The sequence below is a fragment of the Schistocerca cancellata genome, chromosome 3, assembly GCF_023864275.1.
Source record: "Schistocerca cancellata isolate TAMUIC-IGC-003103 chromosome 3, iqSchCanc2.1, whole genome shotgun sequence".
Classification (NCBI taxonomy): Eukaryota; Metazoa; Arthropoda; class Insecta; order Orthoptera; family Acrididae; genus Schistocerca; species Schistocerca cancellata.
Genome location: NC_064628.1, coordinates 893,110,790 through 893,126,050, shown reverse-complemented (window position 1 = coordinate 893,126,050; position 15,261 = coordinate 893,110,790). Strand labels below are relative to the sequence as shown.

Genomic DNA, 15,261 nt, shown 5'->3' with positions numbered 1-15,261 from the left:
AATGCACAAGTTAACGGCCTCCACTTAACGACCGAGAGCATCGGCGTTTTCTTGTTGTCAGTGCTAACAGACAACACTGCGTGAAACAACAGCAGAAATCAATGTGGGACGAACGTATCTGTTTGGACAGTGTGGCCAAATCCGGCGTTAATGGGCTATGGCAGCAGCCGACCGGCGCAACTGCCTATTCTAAGAGCGCTACATTGACTGCAGCGCCTCTTCTGGGCTAGTGACCATATCGGTTGGACCCTACACGACTGGAGAAACCTTGGCCTCAACAGACGGGTCCCGATTTCAGTTGGTAAAAGCTCACAGTAGGGTTCGAGTGTGGCGCAGACCCCACGAAGCCATGGACCCAAGCCGTCAACAAGGCATTCTGCAAGCTGGTGGTGGCTCCATCATGTTGTGAGCTGTGTACATATGGAATGTACTGGGTCCTCTGGTTCAAATGGCTCTGAGCACTATGGGACTTAACTTCGAAGGTCATCAGTCCCCTAGAACTTAGAACTACTTAAACCTAACAAACGTAAGGACATCACACATATCCATTTGCAGTAGCAGCGGTTCCAGACTGCAGCGCCTAGAACCGCTCGGCCACGGTCCTCTGGTCCAACTGAACCGATCATTGACCGGAAATTGTGATGTTCGGCGATATGGAGACCATTCGTAGCCATTCATGGTCTTCATGTTCCCGAACAACGACGGAACTTTTATGGATGAGAATACTCCGTGATAACGCCCCATCACACACAGCAAAACGGGTCAGGTAAACGATCGAGAAGTGCATTTGGGAAATACTAGGGCATGCAGCTTACTCTCCAGACTTGGCTCTATCCGGTTATCATCTATTTGCAACAATGGGACGCGATCTCGCCGAACAACGCTTCAGTTCGTATAAAAATGTACGGAAATAGCTCGCTGACTGGTTCGCTTAAAAAAATAATAAAAAAAGCTTCTTTTTTTTTGCGTGACATTCATAGCTTGCCGGAGAGGTGGGAGAAAACTATAAATAACAATGGAGATTATTTTGAATAAAATATTGTTTACTAGTTTCAAACAACAGACGTGTAATTATTGCAACGAAATTCCGGTTTCATACTTCTACACCTGGTCTCCTGTAACACACACTTGGATGCAGAATTAAACACTATTCAAATTAAACATAAAAGACCAAAGCGTAAAACATGTTCGACAAGCATTGTAAGAATTCAAAAGTGTTTGGATTAAATACAGAACGCCAATGAGTTAAGGCAATTGCGCAAGCACTAACGAGGAGAACACGGCTAGTGCCATAATTCGATTTTCCAGAGTCTTTGTTCATTGGAAGAGGAGTCAAAATAATCAAACACGTGTCTGTTTATCCGCAGCTATTCGACCGTTTCTGAGAAAACGACCGTCAAAGTTTTCGTCGTAATGTAGATGCCTTTTAGCGCGCCGCAATCGCAGCCGAAATGGCGGCGCAGTGGCTAGCATCGCAGCCTCTCACTTCGAAACTCGATTATTGTCTTTTTATTTATTTTATACATTTCTCACTTACCTACCCATATCCGGAGAATTACTACACGAACTTTAGGGGATGAAAACGTTGTATTAATTGCAAACCTCGGTCTGAGTTTCACAATAAATGGCAAATATTTATTATATAATAAATGCTTTCTTGGTATTTTTAAGGGGTTCCCATTCTTGTATTTCATCTTCGTATTAATTCTCATATAATTTTTTGTACGTTACACTTACCTTTATTCTTCTGGAATGGATGATGATGATGATGATGTTTGGTTTGTGGGGCGCTCAACTGCGTGGTTACCAGCGCCCGTACAATTACCCAATCTTTGCTCAGTCCAATTTCGCCACTTTCCTGGATGATGATGAAATGATGAGGACAACACAAACACCCAGTCATCTCGAGGCAGGTGAAAATCCCTGACCCCGCCGGGAATCGAACCCGGGACCCGGTGCTCGGGAAGCGAGAACGCTACCGCGAGACCACGAGCGGCGGACATTCTTCTGGAATACTGGGTGCATTCCCTTGGATTATACCAATCATAGAAACATTCGAAACATAGAAATTCCGAACACTGCGACCGTCACGCGACAGCTCGCTTGCTATAGTGCCATTTTACTTATTAATCTCAAACTTGAAAGAAACGTCGTTAACACTGGTAAAGATTTCATGCGTTGGCAACATTTTCGTGGGAAACCTTGCATAGTGAACTATTTTTCCGAAAACTGGCGCTTACAGTGATTGTGAATCAAGATAAACTACAGCAAAAAACATCGAAAACAATTTCCAACAATTTTCTCGTTGATTTACTGTTTTTATTTTTTATAATTCATTCGCTAGGTGTAGAATTAGTAGATGAATAAGGATAACGTTAGTACTATATAGTTATACTGGAAAACATTCGTGTAGTAATCTTCTACGGATATGAATAGGATAAATGAAAAACAAAAATATAAATACCAATCTGATTTCGAACACGTGGCACAGAAGTGTGCAGCCCCGATGCTAGTCGCTGTACCAACACTTCAGCTGAACTGTTTGCTGGCTAAAAGGCGCATAAAGTACCTCCAAACCCTTGCCGTCGTATTTTTTTCAGAAATGGTCGAGTATCTACGGATAAGCTGAGAACCGTGTTCGCTTGTTTTGAGACTTCTTCCACTGAGCGAAGTTTCCGGGAAATGCAGTTATGGCATTTGCCGTGTTCTCGTAAGCGACAAACACTTTCCCAATAAAGTGCCGAAACCATCAATGTATTGCAAAGACTGCTGAGCATCGTATACGTAATATGGCAGGCTGGTAGGTTACAGGCAACTTTAACGGTAAGTGTGATAAGCACTATTGTCATGAAATACAAGACACCAGTGAATGAAACGCGGCTGGGGAGCAGTAAATGGCTAACAGTAAATACAATAAACACTATTTTAATAAAATATAAGATAGTTCGTGAATTAAACAAGACTGGCGAGCTTCGTATAAGTAGTAAGACAGGTAAGTATCTTAAAACGATTTGACAGAAAACGCAGCTTGCACATACAAACATGCCAGCAACGCTGCTCAGTAACAATCTAATACACGTTCGCAGCAAGTTGCGTTCATGTTCCAGGAAATTGGTCAAACTAGGCTTAGTACCAAAGCACAAGCAAGAGAAATTTGAAGATTTGTGGTAAGGTACTGTGGGACCAAATTGCTGAGGTCGTCGGTCCCTAGGCTTACGCACTACTTAATCTAACTTAAACTAACTTACGCTAAGGACCTCACAAACGCCCATGCCCAAGAGAGGACTCGAACCACCGATGAGGAAGCCGTGGCAAGGCGCCCTAAACCGCGCGGCTACACCGCGTGGCCAAGCAAGAGCATTTGGCTCACAACAGTAGGCTTGAGGAACGGCACAACAAGCAGGTGGACGCGAAAGGAACCTGAATGCAGTGGCCCACACATAGGTTGAGAACAAACTTACTGCCTATTACAAAATACCTCACCATATAGTCCACAATATGGCCAAGCAATGATTCCCTGAGCAGGCTTGCGCAAACTGGTGAGATGGCATCACTAACACTCCACAGGACCGGCCGCCGCCTTATAACCATGTTTGGCCGAACGGAGCAGTCACACGTTCTGGGTAAGCCCAGACCTCCACCTACACATCGCTGCCAGCAAGTCATTCCCTAACAGCTAACCAAGCGCACCCTCACACGTCTATATCCCCCACTTGCCGCAGTGTTTACGAGCCCTCTTGCGGTCAGGTGTCCTCTGGTTCTCCAGCAACGCGCCAGAGACAAATAGGGGTAGATAGAGTCGACAGTCTGGGCGCCGAGGGTGTTGCACACGCACGGTGCAGAAATGAACAACCAATAGTCTTAGTGTTTCTGTAATGGTAGGGCAGCGAGTGGGGTGAGTGGTAAAGTGCTGCTATAAACAAACAATTAACAACAACTTAGCAAGGTGCTGGTACAATCAAACAATCACCAACATAACAACAAACATTTATTTTCCTGTCAACCCATCTGTCAAAAACCTATAATATTTATTTAAACTTCAGTTAGCACTTCCATATAAGTTGAAATCTTAACAGTTTACAATTTCAGATAATAATAATAATGATAATTCGAGAGATTCCTTACTATTTTTGTTTGTTTTGGTTTGGAAAGAGCGCACTCTAAAGCAGAAATGCAAAGTTTACTGGCAATTTGTTTCAAATTAATTGGAGCAAGAAAGAACTGAAGGTTATAATCACAAAGCCAACATGTAAGCGTTCACTCTAACCTGTCTTAAGTTCAGGGTACACAGAAATACGGGAACATTTCCACAATCCAATAAAAGTAGAATTGATGAAGGAAAGAAATTGCATTCATAGTGATTGAAACCTTACAACTTTGCCATTTACGGAACAATCATAGCATTTATCATTTTTTTAAATTACTTCCTTTAGATGGAGTCCTCCTGTACGAATACATTCCTGAAATCTGCTGTTGATATTCCTCATTAACCGCTGCAATATCTCAGCTGGGATACTGTGAATTACATCACGAATTCTCTGTTTTAACTCATCCAAGGTTCTTTGTCGAGTCGCGTAGAGGTAGCCGCTCAAGAAAAATCAGAAACGGATAAATCTGGCGATATAGGGGGCCAGGGAATGTTACCGAACCGTGACATCACACGGTTGCCAAACTATTCTCGCACATACGCCATAGATTGCCCTGCAGTGTGTGATGTCGCTCCGTCCTGTTGAAACCAGGCTTCTTGAACTTTTGGAAAGTTGTTCAATGCAGGTGTAACGAAAGTTGGTAACAACTCCACGTAACCATCGGCATTGACAGTTATCATGTTTCCCTGTTCACTTGAAAAAAGTACGGTCCGATAATCCCATGTGACGAAACACCACACCGTACTGTCACTTTACTAGCGTGTAAAGGGCGCTCATGAACGTCATTAGCATTTGTGTTTGCCCAATAACGGTAGTTCGGTTTATTCACAACCCCTGTGAGATGGAAATGTACCTCATCTGGCATCCACAACTTGTTTAGAAATTCATCGTCATTGTTTATTTTTGTTATCATTTGTTGACAGAATCCTAATTGTAACCGGTAATGGTTGTCCTTCAATGTTCTACCATGTGTAGTTAGTCCGGATGAAATTTTAAATCAAGATGAAGAATTCTGCGAACACTCTCCCGGGACATTCCAACCACTACTGACTGCTTACGAATTGAACGCCATGGGCTCCGTAAGACAGACTCGCGTACTACATCAATGTTCGCTGGAGAGCGCGCACTTCTTGGTCATCCTGTTGGTTTCTTCTTGGGTGCAGAACCAGTCTCTTCAAAGTTATTAATCCAACATTTTATCGCGTCTTTCGACGGAACGGTATCATGACGTCCTAAATTACAAAAACGCTGATACTCCCTCTGCGCCGCTATCAAAGTATCATTGTTTTTATAACACATTTTTATGGCTAACGGACGCTGTTCTCCGTCCCAATGAGCCATGATTACTGAAATGGAGGTCTGTTTACTCGCTAACTGTCACTAATCCACAGTGCTGCCACCTGCCCATGGCTGCCACTACTCATTTCGAACGTTCCCGTTATTCTGTCACACCCTGTATATGCAAACTACAATATTAATAAGCAAGATTAAACTAATTTCATCAAAGTAACGTTCCTAGAAATCAAGCGTAAGGTTTCATCTGGAAAGTATACTTTCCACGTGCAGCATGACCCTTCATGCGGGCAACATTTTATTTGTAAAAATAAAATGCATTCTTGAGTTATGGCAAGGAAAGGATATAAAATTCTTCCCAGATCCGTAGGATGCAGAAGGCATAGAATTTTATCCAAACTTTGCATATAAAACTATGAACGGACCACGATCCATGAATCTGTAGAAGTTAGGGTTGGCTTTGACCACATTTTGTTGGTTAGGAGCAGAACCAGGGGCTTCTGTTACAAGGGGAGTAGCTACATTTGCAACAGTAGTAGTTGTTTTCCTCGAGTGCACACTAGCTTCACTTTGTCGCTTATTTCTCGTGCTGGAGAAGACTGAGGGACCCCGTTGTGACGTGTACTGTGAGACACTCCGTAACCTAAGAAAGTCCAGTTAAGAGCAAATAGTATGGGCCGCTCACGGAGGGAGTGCTTCTGCTCCACGACAAAGCGCGTCCACACGTGTCAAAGGTCACACAGACTGTAAGGGCCACGTACAAATGTAAGTAGCTTCAGAATCTGGTCTACAGCTTGGACATGTCCCACGCTGACTTTCATGTGTTTAATGCGCTAAAAATAAATAAATAAATAAAAACATAAAAAATAAAAACTTAAAGCTAAACACTTCAAGTCGGACGGCGAACTGAAGGAACACAGTGGAGGACTGGCCCCTGTCACAGCCACACGAATTTTGGAAACAGAGAATCCTTCAGCTCGTGAAACAGTGGCATAGTTAAGCTCCGGCCTACAGTGATTACTTTTCAATAAAGATTTCAATTATTGCGCAGTGTTGTTTCGTATCTTTAATTCTGAACACTCCTCAGTTTGTAGAAGAACTTTCAAAGAAACTACAGGTTGAAGATCCTGGGCAGCCAGTTGTTATAGATACTGACCACACGGGCAACGAAATCTCGAACCCCTTCGCGATATACCCCACCTTGGCGGGGCTAGTAGTCAGCGAGAGGAAAGAAATATTATAGTACGTTACAGATAACAGCACGATCCGTAAAACCAGTATTCATTTGCTGTACTGAAGAGCCAAAGAAACTGATACACCTGCCTAGTATCGTGTAGGGCCCCCACGAGTACGCAGAAGTGCCGCAACAAGACGTGGCATGGGCTGGGCTAATCTCTGAAGTAGTGCTGGAGGCATTCACACCATGAATCCTCCAGGGCTGCCAATAAATCCGTAAGAGTACGTGGGGATGTAGCTCCTTTCTGAACAGCACGTTGTAAGGAATCCCAGATATGCTCAATAATGTTCATGTCTGGGGAGTGTGGTGACCACTCAGAAGAGTGTTCCTGGAGCCACTCTATAGCAATTCTGGACGTGTGGGGTGTCGCATTGTCCTGATGGAATTGCCAAGTCCGTCGGAATGCACAATGTACATAAATGGATGCAGGTGATCAGACAGGATGCTTACGTACGTGTTACCTGCCAGAATCGTATCTAGACGAATCAGGGGTCCCACATCACTCCAACTACACACGCCCCCACCATTACAGAGCCTCCATGAGCTTGAACAGTCCCCTGCTGACATGCAGGGGCCATGGTCTCATGAGGTTTTCTCCATACCTGCACTCGTCCATCCGCTCGATACAGTTTGAAACGAGACTCGTCCGACCAGTCAACATGTTTCCAGTCATCAGAAGTCCAATGTCGGTGTTGATGAGCCCAGGCAAAGCGTAAAGCTTTGTGTCGTGCAGTCATCAAGAGTACACAAGTGGGCCGTTGGCTCCGAAAGCCCATATCGATGATGTTTCGTTGAACTGTTCGTGTGGTGACACTTTTTGATTGCCCAGCATTGAAATCTGCAGTAATCTGAGGAAGGCTTGCAGTTCTGTCACATTGAACGATTCTTTTCAGTCGTCCCCTTTCTTGCAGGATCTTTTTTCGGGCGCAGCGATGTCGGAGATTTGATGTTTTACCGGATTCCTGATATTCACGATACACTCGTGAAATGGTCGTACAGGGAAATCCCCACTTCATCACTATCTCGGAGATGCCGTGTGCCATCGCTCGTGCGCCGACTGTAACACCATTTACAATCTCACTTAAATCTTCATAAGCTGCCATTCCAGTAGCAGTAACCGATCTAACCACTGCGCCAGACACTTGTTGTCTGTATATCTCTGTATTTCAATACGCATGCTTATACCAGTTCCTTTGGCGCTTCGATGTGTAAAGAAAACAGGCGTCAATTGAAGGTGTTTCGGCGTAACATGAAGCGTCGGCACTTCGGCTCGGAACGTAACTGCAGAGAAGGCTGTGAGGCGACGTCAGCCAATAGAGCGCTGACTAGGACTTCACCACGACAGAAGCGGCATCTATACGGAGAGAATGTAAGCTCCGTTCCAGCTAGCCTCGGCGCACTAGAAGAGTCGCACTAGAATGCGAGTCGTCACCCTAACTTTTTAGTCGTGACTTACGTTTTGCTTGCATGGAAATTGTATCTATTGAAGAACATTGACTATTTGCATATCGCAATTTGCTTGCGACACATCATCAGCTAAGTTAAATATTGTCAATTCAATTTACTGTAATAAACTCCGTTAATAAGATTTCCTTATACGTTGTCTATCTATCCGAGAAAACATCTACGTAGTTCCTCTATACTAGTGGCCAGGATCCCACAGAAAGAGCGACCTCAGAGCGCTTCTTGACAGTTGCGCAACCGTGAGCAAACCTACAATTACCTGTGTCGCCGACTTAGATGTATACGCAGTACAAGGTGACACGAGGCGTAGTGGCTGATGGGAGCGATTTTAAATGATACCGCCATCTAAGGTCGCTGCCGTCAACCATCGAGACGCCTGTCAGCTCGGACCGCGCGAACAGTAGTGATGTTCCTCTTTTCCTTCTTGATTCTGTTCAGTCGCACGACGCACTTTGTCCATTGCTGCGAATCACATCTTGACCGTGTGTGCAAGGTTGTCAGTTGCAATGTAGCTAACTGTTACAACGCGGCAGGTGGATCAAATAAAGCAGATAAGTCGACGACCACTTAGCGGCAGATATCGCTGTGTAGAGCGGCCACGCGCAGTGACGTCACTCACTCCCGCCAAGGTCACTGTGAGACAGCTGACTACCGCACAGCGTCTGACGAACGGCGGTCAGTGCAGCTCCGAGCCTCGCCGGAGGGAGAGCATAGGAAGGGACACGATAGCTGCACCACCATATCCACACACACTTGGGCACCTGCAGTAGACGCTGCTCTGGACTGACGTTACAATTGTGCAGTGTGTGAATTATCGCCGTGGCGACGTCTCTCTCCACTAAATAGACGTCGGTAAGATTACATTACCAAAATTACTTTCTACGTCCTCGACCATTTCAAACTACAAGTCAAACATACTGTATTATTATGTCATTTTGTAGCTTATGATCGTAGCTAAACTTTCCCAGAGTATGCTTTACGGAATGTGCTTACTCCTGCTCGTAGCCGGCCGGTGTGACCGAGCGGTTCTAGGCGCTTCAGTCTGGAACCGCGCGACCGCTACGGTCGCAGGTTCGAATCCTGTCTCGGTCATGGATGTGTGTCATGTCCTTAGGTTAGTTAGCGGACTGATGACCTCAGATGTTAAGTCCCATAGTGATCAGAGCCATTTGAACCATTTGCTCGTAAGAAGCACCCGGACTAGAAGACGTTTCTGCGTCAAAACAAAACAAGCGTTAATCAGGTCGCGAAAGTTTATTACTACGTAATCTCTCGGTTTTCTCTTAGTTTCCCTGATTTATAAAAAGACGCAAAAAAGCTTTTAAATTTCGCCTCATAAATTAATAATTGGAATAACTGACTTATATGTATGTTTTTGGATAGGGTCCGCCTTTAGCAAAACACATTTTGCTTTTTTAACCCAAACATGTTCCACTGCAGTTGCAGCATCTTCAGTGAGCTTTTATTTTCCATCTGTTAAAGATAAAGAGTGTTCTTTGTTGTTTGTATACATGTAGCTATTAGTTTTTAAATCGTAATTACAGGTATTTGAAAAAAAAACACATAAATTACGAATTCATACCTTTTTACCACATGGTATGCTTTTTCAGATGTGTTGTGTTTCTACTGTGACCGTTTTTTGCACAGTTTGTCATCTGCAACTACTTATACCATAAAGTAGACAAATTGTTTAAGCCAAAATTACAATTTGAAATCCGGCCAGAGTGGCCGAGCGGTTCTAGGCGCTACAATCTGGAACCGCGTGACCGCTACGGTTGCAGGTTCGAATCCTGCCTCGGGCATGGATGTGTGTGATGTCCTTAGGTTAGTTAGGTTTAAGTAGTTGTAAGTTCTAGGGGACTGATGACCACAGCAGTTAAGTCCCATAGTGCTCAGAGCCATTTGAACCATTTTTTACAATTTGAAAACTTGTTATTTTTATGTCTGATATTATTTGATTCTATATGTATGTCTATTTACATAATGTTTCACTTACGTTTTCCTTTTAATCATCTCCATCACTGTCGAACACTATATATTGAGTTGTCACTGTCACTGTAACTGTTTCACTCCTTTAACAGCTGTAAAATCAAACATGGCGGGCAGTGGAACAATTGAAGGTGTAAAAACAAGATGGCTGACAGTGGAACAGTTGAAGGTGTTCCTGGCAGTTGTTTTGAATCTTTCAGAGGTGTTAGTGATTCTTTTTTCCTTTGTGTGTGTGTGTGTGTGTGTGTGTGTGAAAAGGGAGAGGGAGGGAAAAGAGCTTCAACGCCAAGATGATTAACTGACTAATGGTGCGCATTCAGCTATTCAGCCAACTTCTTTCCATTTTATGCGCAATATTTCGACGAGGGGACCAGCTATTCTTCTTCAGGTACTGCGAGTTCTGTTGTTAGGTGTGCTCGCTGCCTGGTTTCCCACAAGACTGAACTGTTCTTGGCGTCACACCGCCATTTATTGATGCTCGTTTGGTTACCATATCCCACTCTGATACTCCGTGAAACGCACATTCTCTCAGCGTTTCTCAGCTTTGGTCGATGAGATGACAGTGTCGAGATATTAATAAATCCAGTGCCGGTCAGCAAATCTTGTCTACCTTGAAACCTCCTTCCTCGTTTATTAGGCTCCCCAACATCCTTATGCCGATAGGCTCCTTATTTACGGCGCCCCAGACACGTAGCGGATGTATCGCAACACTGGTTCTATCGTATTGCGTTTCATCATTATACACAGACAATAATAAAAATCGCAAAACAAAGAGAAAGTGTGTGACAAATGCAAGTTGATAGGCGTGTTTTTCATCTGAAAGATGATGAGTATTCAAACTTCGCGCCAGTCACATAAGAGTGGCACCAGTAGCGCCAGTATGTGGATGCAAATCAGATTAGATATATGTCCGCAGCTCGTGGTCTCGCGGTAGCATTCTTGCTTCCCGAGCATGGGGTCCCGGGTTCGATTCCCGGTGGGGTCAGGGATTTTCACCTGCCTCGAGATGACTGGGTGTTGTGCCGTCTTCATCATCATTATTCGTCCCCATTACGGTCGGAGTAAGGTAACGGCAAACCACCTCCGCTAGGACCTTGCACTAGTACAGTGGTGCAAGTCTCCCGCATCGTCCCCTGCACTCTATCAAGTAGTATGGGACTTCATCATCATCATATGTATATGCCGTAATGCTCATGAGCGTCAGTTACCTTTGAGATTGGGCGTGGTGAGTTGATGTTGGTCAAGAATGCTATTAAGGCGAGAAAGACGCCAATATCAACATCGCATTGAGTTTGAACAATGTCTTGTAATACGGCTTCGAGGAGCTTGATGTTGCTTCTGCGATACCAACAAGGATTTGGCAGGAATGTAGCCATTGTATATGATTGCTGGCAGCGGTGGTCATCAAAATGTACGAACGCAAAAAGACCAGGCTCCAGACGGCCACGTGACACTGCCGAGATGAGAGACCATCGTATTCGGCGTATTGGTCTGATACATTGTACTGCATCGACAACAACGATTTGAGCAGCAGTTGACATCACAGTTACACAACGAACTGCTACAAATCGGTTACTTCAAGGACGACTCCGAGCCAGACGCCGTGTAGCGTGCGTTCCACTGACCCCAAACTACGCCATTTGCGACATCAGTGGTTTCAAGCTAGAGCTCATTGGAGGACAGGGTGGAAATCTGCGTGTTTTCTGATAAAAGAAGGTTCTGCCTCGGTGCCAGCGATGGCCGTGTGTTGGTTAGGAGGAGTCAAATTGCGGGTCTGCAACCAAGCTGTCTGCGTGCTAGACTCATTGGACCTACACCTGGAGTTATCATCTCAGGTGCCATATCGTATGACAGGTGGAGCACTCTCCTGGTTATCCCACGCACCCTGACAACTGGTATGTACGTCAGTCTCGTGATTCGACCTAGTGTGCTGCCATTCATGAACAGAATTCAAAGGGGTGTTTTCCAACAGGATAAAGCTGGCCCATACAGCGCACTTGTAATCCAATTTTCTCTACAGAGTGTCGACGTATTGTCCTGGCCTGCTCGATCACCAGATCTTTACCCAATCGAGCGCATATGGAACATCATCAGAAGACAACAGCGGCGTCATCCACAAGCAGAACTGACCGTCCCTGTGTTGACCAGGTGCAGCAGGCATCTAACTCCACCCCACGAACTGACATCTAGCACCTGTACAACACAATACAAGCCCGTTTACATGCTTTCATTCAACATTCTGGCTATTACACCAACGTTTCACTTTTCCAGCGGCTTATCTCGCTCTTAAAATAACTTACGATCTTGCAATGTTACTCACATAAATATGTTACCTAAACTAATGTATTTCTGAAATTTCGTTACTCCAAGTTAATTATCTTTTGGTGTTGCATTTTTTCCGTCAGTATATTTGAGGCAGCGCTCGGAGACAGACGATTTGTTTTGTTCCTCGGTGGGACCCCTAAATATTGTGCACAAGATGGAATCAACAACTTGGCTGAACAGATGAAATCACACCATTAGTACTGCATTAATTAGAAAATGTACTGCTGAAAAAGACTTCTGCATCACAGTATGGCTTGAATAACCTGTGTTTACTGTATTAATTAGAAAATGTACTGCTGAAAAAGACTTCTGCATCACAGTATGGCTTGAATAACCTGTGTTTCTTTCATTGGAAACATCTGTCTCAACATCCTTTTGGCCACAGGGAATCGCTATATACAGCAATCTGTGAGATGGAACTAAAAGTAAATTTATATTCTCCATCCAAGTAGAGCAGAACGCGCTATGTCAGCAGTACCGAACGGGGCAGTATTCAGTCTGGCATCATGCCTGGAAGAGAAATTTCAAGCTTGGATCGTGCGCCCGCTGTTACATTTATCTTGAGACTGAAGCTAACTTTTTTGTCCGTGTTTCCTTTCACATAAAAAAAGATTATGAAAACTGAACTGATTTGCGCAAATATAAGTCTCTTTTTCAGTCATACATGTTTCGGTGGAGTTTCACTATCGTTAGTGGTTTCATTTAATTCTCTGTCGAATGTAAGGTAAAAGTGTGTGGTAACATGCAAAAACTTAGATTATGTTCATTATATTGATAATATTTTAATAAAATATACACCTCAATAGCACATAATGATGTTCCACGTAGCTGCATGTCATTTCCAGCAGTGCTGATATTTGGGTAGACTTCATCATCTGCAACTAATAAGGATCTCTCTAGAGTGCATTACTGAAACTGAATGGAAATGTGGCACTTAAAATGAATCTATCGGTATCTGTTAATGTTGTAATAGGTCACTGCAAATATTGATATGTTACAAAAATGGCTCTGAGCACTATGGGACTTAACATCTATGGTCATCAGTCCCCTAGAACTTAGAACTACTTAAACCTAACTAACCTAAGGACAGCACACAACACCCAGCCATCACGAGGCAGAGAAAATCCCTGACCCCGCCGGGAATCGAACCCGGGAACCCGGGCGTGGGAAGCGAGAACGCTACCGCACGACCACGAGATGCGGGCTATTGATATGTTACATTCTGTTGGCAACACTACTATGTAAATTATCTGTCAACGTTTGTTTACTAGCTTATTGTGTTTGCTTCCGAAATTGTTTCTGCGTATTGGTTGTGTGGATTTGCTACATTGGTCATTTACGTTTCGGGCCAGTATCATGTACGGATATTACGAAACTGATGGAAGAAACCGGGATAAAGAAATTCCTTGAAATGACTATAAGTGGGAAAAAACGTGATGGATCTCCAAAGAGAAGCCGGATCGACACAGTCAACAAGGACGTCGGCGAATGTTGTCTCATTGGAACAGGATACACGAGCATGTGACAGGGGTAGAAAACGTGGGATGGGGTCATCACCAACACACGGGAAACTGGAGCTGCGACCTGTTGATGATGTACGGACACCAGATTTCCGTCTCTGTTAACGACGGTCGTTTTAGGATTGTGCGTAATCGAGACACGAAGCATCAACCTGCTATCTCGCCTTAAAGTCAGCTGTTGACATGAACCATACTGGAACCAGTTTAAATTTGTAGGAATCCTCACATATTGCGTGACCCCAGAAGCGTCACTGCAGAAGATTGGGTGAGACTTAAGCAGCACTGTGGACAGCATTCCAAGGAGGATCCAAGCATGTCGCAATGGACTGGGTGAAGCGATAGAACGTTGAATATAATCCATGGTGCATTTCGATTTTTCACATGAGCAGAGATGCGAATCTTCGGACAGACTGCTTTTTGCTTACATGAAATTTATTCACATGCAAATGGACAACCATCAGCTGTGTAATGGAATGATGACAATGAAAATGTGTGCCGGACCGGCGCTCGAACCCGGATTGCCCTCCTATCGCGGGCAGTCGTCTTACCATTAAGGTTTCCGAGCACGACTGATGCAAACTTCCATACACCATCAACCATGTTTCTACAACCTGCACTCGTACATTCGTTACGTATGTTGCCTTGTAGGAGAGACATTTAAACTGAAATTCGCATACCCAGTTGCAAGTCGGATGAACAAAAGTGGCACTGCAATACGAGGTGCATTCAAGTTCTAAGACCTCCGATTTTTTTTCTCCGGACTGGAAAGAGATAGAAACATGCGCATTGTTTTATAATGAGGCCGTGTTCATTGCCAATACGTCCCAGAGATGGCAGCACCGTATGGCAGATGGAATTTTACCGCCAGCGGCGAGAATGAGAACTGTTTTAAATACTTAAAATGGCGACGTTTTCCTAACTTGAACAGCGTGCAATCATTCGTTTTCTGAATTTGCGTGATGTGAAACCAATTGAAATTCATCGACAGTTGAAGGAGACATGTGGTGATGGAGTTATGGATGCGTCGAAAGTGCGTTTGTGGGTGCGACAGTTTAATGAAGGCAGAACATCGTGTGACAACAAACCAAAACAACCTCAGGCTCGCACAAGCCGGTCTGATGACACGATTGAGAAAGTGGAGAGAATTGTTTTGGGGGATCGCGGAATGACTGTTGAACAGATCACCTCCAGACTTGGCATTTCTGTGGGTTCTGTGCACACAATCCTGCATGACGACCTGAAAATGCGAAAAGCGTCATCCAGGTGGGTACCACGAATGCTGACG

General features: G+C 44.3%; 1 protein-coding gene across 1 annotated transcript in view; it reads left to right on the top strand.

The window, feature by feature from the left end:
- Positions 1-8,835: 8,835 nt before the first annotated feature.
- The window catches only part of LOC126177150 (UDP-glucosyltransferase 2-like), a 93,264-nt gene continuing 86,838 nt past the window's right edge, over positions 8,836-15,261 (top strand). The window contains exon 1 of the mRNA XM_049924427.1: positions 8,836-8,994. The gene's annotated coding sequence lies outside the window, so the exon portion shown is untranslated. The remainder of the gene's footprint in view (positions 8,995-15,261) is intronic.